The sequence below is a fragment of the Coenobita brevimanus genome, chromosome 65 (assembly GCF_032717465.1).
Source record: "Coenobita brevimanus isolate Jiangsu-jjx chromosome 65, ASM3271746v2, whole genome shotgun sequence".
Lineage (NCBI taxonomy): Eukaryota > Metazoa > Arthropoda > Malacostraca > Decapoda > Coenobitidae > Coenobita > Coenobita brevimanus.
This window is the reverse complement of record NC_137018.1, coordinates 40,102,088-40,109,219: the sequence shown is the minus strand read 5'-3', so window position 1 is coordinate 40,109,219 and position 7,132 is coordinate 40,102,088.

Genomic DNA, 7,132 nt, shown 5'->3' with positions numbered 1-7,132 from the left:
ACTCCTTTCCTCTAATTTCCTTTTCTTATTTTCTTCCTCTCATTCTACGCCTTTTTCCCGTTTCTCTCCCTTTCCTTCCCTTCCCCTCTTTCAGTACGATTACCGCTATCTTCCCTTCATTCCTCCCACTCCTTCTTTCTTTCTTTCTCCTTACCATCTCTCCCTCTCCATTCCTCTCCGTCGCTTTCTCGTGCTGTAATATCCCCTCTTCCTCTTCTTGTTCCTTCTCTCCTATATACCATCCCTCCTGTATTCTTCCCGACTCTTTCTCTACTCCCCTCCTCTTCCTCCTTCTTCTTCCCTAAAATTTACTATCCTCCTCTAGTTTTCTCGCCGCTGTTTTCACTCCTCTTCTGCAATTTCGTCTTTCTCAACCCCCCCCCCCAAAAAAAAAAAAAAAAATTACCTATCAACCAGTTTCCTTTATCCCTTTCGTCTCCATATTTTTTTTTCTTTCACACTCGTCTTGTTTGTTTGTCATATTCCATTAGCTTTCCCAGTATTCCAATGATTTACTTCTTTCACCTAACGGTCTTCACCTAAATTTTACCCCTTCTTACTCTTTCTGTCCCTTTTTTCTGCTTAGTATCCATTATTTTTCTTGTACAGCCATCCATTCTTGTTCTCTTCTTTATTTTTTCTTTTAACTCTGAAATTCTTCCCTCCCTCCTTCATGAACTCATTTCTCTTCTAACTTCATATTTCTCCTTCATCACCCTTCTCGCTTCACTGATCTTTCAATCTCTCTTCATTTTCTCCCACGAAATCTCGATGATACTGTTTTTCATATCGTTTGTTTCACTTGTCTTTCTGTGGCAAAAATCTTTAATCTTCTACCCTACTCCTATCTCATTCCCCCCTCTGCCTTCTTCTTGCCGCTTTCCGAATATTCCTTCCTTCTTTTCTATTCACCCCTTTCTCTTCGTTTTCCCTCTTATTCTCTAACCACTACCTCTCTCGCCTTTCCTGATCGTCCACGTCCTCTCTCTCTCTCTCTCTCTCTCTCTCTCTCTCTCTCTCAATCATTCTTCCTCCCTTCACAAGTACCTCCTCCGTTCCTCTTTCCGCTTCTGTGCCCTCCTTCCTACTCTCTAACCCTCTCCTTTTTCTTGCGCCCCACTCCCTTCTTTCTCCCTCTTCCATTTCTCATCTAAACTCCCTCTTTCCCGGCTCCCTTCCTATCTCCCACCCCTCCCTCACTGTCCCCTTTCTATCTATCTCCCTTTCTCCCCACTTATTTTCCTTTCTCCCCATTCCCTCCCTTCCTGCCCCGCAAGCCCGTCCTGTCTCCCTCTCGAACAAAATCACATCTTTCCCTCCTCTTCCAATCCCATTTCTCCTCTCTCTCCTCCCACTTATCATACTTCTTTGACTCATTCTCTCTCTTTTCCCTTCCTACCCCACTTCCCTTTGCTTCCTCTTTCCCAACCATATTTCATCTTCCCTTCTCCTCTTCTCATTTATTTCTTCACCCTTCTCTCTCTCTCTCCATGCACCCTTACCCTTCGTCACTTAATTTTTTCTTATCTCCTCGCCCATACCTCCCAACTCTCCTTCCACCACTTCTTCTTCCCTCTCCCAACACACCCCATACTCTCACTGCCTCCATTTCTTCATCTTCTGTCTCCATTCACGCCCACCTTCTCCCTCCTTCATCTTCTCCCCCACACCCTCTTACTCTCCTTTCCTCCATTTTTTTCCCTCCCTCCACGCCCTACTTCCCTCTACACCCTTACCATTCTTCCCACTCTCTTCCCTCTCGACCCCACTCGTCTCTCCCTCCACGTCCCCCTCTCCTTCTTCCCTCCATTTCTTCTCCTTCTCTCCCCTACCCTCCAACTTCTGATATATCACAGCCCTTGACTAGCCACACCCAAGGCGGAGGTGGCGTAAGGCAGATTAAACTAGAGGTGAAGGAGGGAGAGAAGAGGAAGAGGAAGGAGATGGAGACACAGATAGAGATGGAGAGATGGGGAGGATAATGCAAGGGGAAAGACAGGAAAGATGTCAGTAGAAGGTGAGGAAAGGTTACGGGAAGAAAAGGGGAGAGCGCAAGAGGAGGTAGAGGTAGACTGAGACGGTGTAACATCGATCTACATTATATTTTTTTTATATAGTATACTGTACATATATACAGAATGATACATAAAATATTAAAGTTTACACTGAACACACACACACACACACACACACACACACACACACACACACACACACACACACACACAGGACAAGCAGATAATATGGAGACAGGACAAAGCGGACTTGGTTCAAATTCTGTATACCACAACCAGGCAAATATACACAGACACTGCCACAGACCCAGACACACACACAAATGATGCCCCTCTCGACAACAAGCCTTATATGTCACACAAAAAGTTACACTGTGAACAACAAGCTAGATGCTGAACAGGGCAAGTAACCCTTTAAATTTCAATAAACAACATTTTTGGTGTGTGTGTGTGTGTGTGTGTGTGTGTGTGTGTGTGTGTGTGTGTGTGTGTGTGTGTGTGTGTGTGTGTGTGTGTGTGTGTGTGTGTGTGTGTGTGTGTGTGTGTGAGAGAGAGAGAGAGAGAGAGAGAGAAACTCCGGTATTCCAAGTGACAGACAAACAGACAGACACAGATGGCAGAACTACAACGTCATTCAGTATTAGCCTCTTCAGAACTACGATAATATTCCAAATTATTCTTGATACCGTCAGAGGGTTATATTTAGACAGGGGGTTATCATTTGACTACAAGGCTTGCAATCGATAACCCGCAACTCCAACACGATGCCCTCTTGTGTTATAACTTACTCGTGCTAACTCCTTTAATACTTTGCCGTCTTTATTTATTTATTTATTTATTTATTTCTTCTGCTCCCACCATACGACTGATTCAGCTCAGAGGAGACCGCTGGTAGTGAGGGGATTAACGACGGTTAAAACCCAGTATTACCAGATTCCTAAATGAATGATTAATACGTAAACAACCCAGTATTACCAGATTCCTAAATAACTGTATAACTCAATAAATACATCAAACTATCCTTCAACACCACAGCAACAAGCGAGGCACCGGTAATAAAGAACTACCCCTTTCATTACTATGACGTCTTATTTCTCCCTCCTATCACCGTCAAAAGGTTTTATTCAACTCGTGTCGTGGTGAAAGGGTTAATGGAGTATATGTCACTCTTTTACTACCAAAGGTCTCTCTTATGCTGGAAAAATAAAAATTATCTAGTGGTAAATTATCTATTGGTCGTAATCCCAGCTTCATCTCAACGTGAAACTCGGTGGACTGCAGGGTGAAGTTGCCCGTCTCTTGCAGTCTACCATCCACCAGAATCACCACAACATACATATAAAGAAGCAATATTAATGCTAGCTACAAAAACGACAGACAAAAAAAAGCAAAAAAAAAAAAAACGCACACACGAGGATAAAAACATAAGTAAGAACCCTCACAAGAAATGTTGGCATCATTAAGAAGAATATACAGTCGCTGTGGTATATTATTACAACACCATTATCACCATCACCTGACCGCAATCATCAGCACACCCAGCATAATCATCTACTACAATTACCACTGCTCATCACTATCCCCACAATCACCACCTATCATCACCATTACAACAATCATCACTATCACCGCTGCCACTATCACCATTGTCAACATACCACAATTCCCAACACCACCTCTATCATACTCATCTCCGCATCATATGCAACTCACACCTTCACCACAAGCACCATATACCACAACTACCATCTCAACCACAACTACCACCACCATCACCATCATCATTGTCATCGTGCCACAGTTCCCACACTACCACCTCATGTCATAGCCTAATGACCCCCGCTATCCTTACAGCTTTCACACCCATCACTACTATTTACTACAACAATGTCCACCTCCACCACTAACCTCACCACTGTCATCACACCACAAGTACTCCTACACCATCACCTCTTGCATCCTCAGCTCACTTATCACTGCAACTTTTACACCATAATCACTATAACTATCGGTAACAGTCAAAGCCATATTACTCCTCTGAAGTGTAGGGTCCCCGAGGCTACTCTATTGCAGTCCAGTATAATAAGAGTAGATGGCCAGCCTGCTCCCCTGTGGTATTATGTGATGGAAAAACCTTCAGTCACGTCATGGGGATCGAATCAAAGTGCATGGCAAGGCAGGCCCTGCAGCTAGAACGTTGCAACCACTAAACAACCCGACATCACTATCGCAAGAAATAACACTTCATCCTGGAACTCAGTATCAACTACATTTAATCACCAAGTGTCAGTTGGAGCACAATACTGGAGGTGTCTGGACTACGGGACGGTTAATGATATCAAGGTGGCTGGACCATGGGAGGGTTAATGATACCAGTAACAACACACCAAGGCTCCTATGCTCTCTCAGAGATGATAAAATAACCTGGAAGTAAGTCGAACAACAAAATACAACAGAAGACACGACTATGAGAGGAATACAATCGCGACAACCGTAATCATTCTACCACCATCAACATCAACGATACAGTAACACACACACACACACACACACACACACACACACACACACACACAAGGAGTTCTTCCCATAGGCTATATCACAAAAACACCGGGTATTCCCACCGCATCCAGCACAACAACAAGTGTCAATCACAACAGGTATTGCAATTCACTTTTTCAGGACCAGCACATCCGGTGATCCTTCAAAAATGGTGACTTACGTTACACCCAATAAGCACAAAAACCAACTGCATTTCCACCAGACATTATTATAACGGGAAAAAGATATCATGTGTCGAAACAAGAGCCCGCCAGTTTGGTATATATACAACTCATTTTTCAAAATTATTTCAGAAAATGTTAATAATCTCTATTCTCTTAACCATTAAGTACGATGCCGCATTTTCAGTTTTATTCTTGCTAACCTCAGACAATTACATTCCGCTTTGTTGAGATTTTTCGATCTGTAGGGATTAGATAAAGAGTCCTCAATAACACCTTCGGGTCAGGGGTCTTTCCTGTGTTGAATAATCCCGTCTAGTAATAGAAGGAACACAACAACATGACGTCACCACACCGAAATGGTAGAGTGGTCTCAAAATAACAAAAGCCTGGTGAGAGGATGAGGTAGAAGAGCACCTTATAAATTATGAAATCAATAGATGGAGTGATGGGGATAGAATAGGGGTAATGAAGATAGGAGCTAGTAGTGATGAGGATAGCAGGTTGGAGTGATGAGGACAGCAGCTTGGAGTGATGAGGACAGCAGCTTAGAGTGATGAAGTTGACAGTTTGGAGTGGTGAAGACAGCAGACCGAAGTGATGAAGATTGCAGCTTAAAAAGATGAGGATAGCAGCCTGGAGTGATGAAGACAGCAGCTTGGAGTGATGAGGACAGGAGCTAGGAATGATGATTAAACTCTTCACTCCCACGACGTAATCTTCACTATATTAATGACACACAATTTTACTCGGCTCGGGGTAACTTGTGGAACTAGAAGGGTTAGACAGAGCCCTCGTTAACCTTTTCATTACTAGGGACACTTAAAACTAATTCAAATAGTATATTGGTAGCTAGAACAAACTACGAACACTGGTCACGGGACTGAAGAGGTTACGAGTCTAGATGTGTTTTTGTCGCAGGCACACTAAATGAACTCTTGTGATTAGGCGTCTGACGGAAGATGGATGGATGGACAGGGATCGTGCTGGGGTGGGTAACTGTTCAGACATTTCCAAGGTGCATTCCTATCCTTTACACCCTTTAATAATGTGACGGTTTTTTTGTTACAATTTTGCGATCATCTGAAGTATTATCATTTCTTAACTCTTGGGCTACACAGGTTCATGGATACAGCGTCTAACTCCTTCACCACAAGAGACTTCCTCCAGCTCATCCGAAAGCAAAAGGCATACAGTGTAAAAGACGCTACTGTACTGTATGAATTAAACATCAGACTAAAAACAGATAAGAAAAACAGAACTTCCTTGAGTTCGGGAGGCAGGAGGTAGTAAAACTTGGCATTTGATTATTTATACTTGTCTCTGTAGATTTGCAACAGTCAAAAATAAAACTTTAAGCACAACAACATTTCACATGCCTGTGCTACAAGGAGACAGACATTTATTACTCAACGCAAAAGAGGCAACAATAATTACTCAAGCATACCCGTAACTGACAATACTAAGTTCTAGTGTTACAAATTTGCCAGCAACACAGAACATAAATCATCAACTTCCTAGACGTACAGTGTATCAAAACAGCAACAACAGACCAACGCGCCTCTGGGGATACCGAAAAGGGTAGAACATTAACCTCAGTCATCCAAACATCAACAAACACTATACATCAAAAAACACTGACACACAGCAAACAAAAACAACTTGTCACCATCATCATTATCATTATCATGATCGTCATCATCACCATCACCACCATAATTCTACGCTAATTTTTTTATTGTTATACTCTACATGGGATGGACAGAATTAAAAAAAAAAAAAAAAAAAGAAAAAAAAAAAAAGAAACGTGAAAACTGAAAAGCTGCAACCACATCAACAAAAACCATGACAAAAATGAAACAACGACAATCACAACACACCAAAATCACCCAAGAACAATTACAATAAATAAATAATAATAATGATAATAATAATAATATATTTGGTTTTACGCCAGGTATCCCCGAAGGGCTAAGGCGTTGCCTCTGTGTAGAGGACTTTTGGATTGGAGCGTGTAGCATTTTATGACCGGATGCCCTTCCTGATGTCTACCAATGACCCTTGGGTGGATTCGATCCTCCGACCCTTCGGTCAGAGCGGAGCGCTCTAACCCACTGACCCACGGCTGCTACAATAATAATGATAATAATAATAATAATAAAAATAATAATTCAATAAACTTACAAAAAATATCTATAAACACCAGTACCCACCTTTTCCACACACACACACACACACACACACACACACACACACACACACACACACACACACACACACACACACACAATGACTAGTCCAGATCCCATTAAAAAAAAGTTTAAGTGATCTAAATAACCCCGTGATTGCATGTAAGTGAGGGTAATGCTAGGCCATCTCTGATATAAACGACTG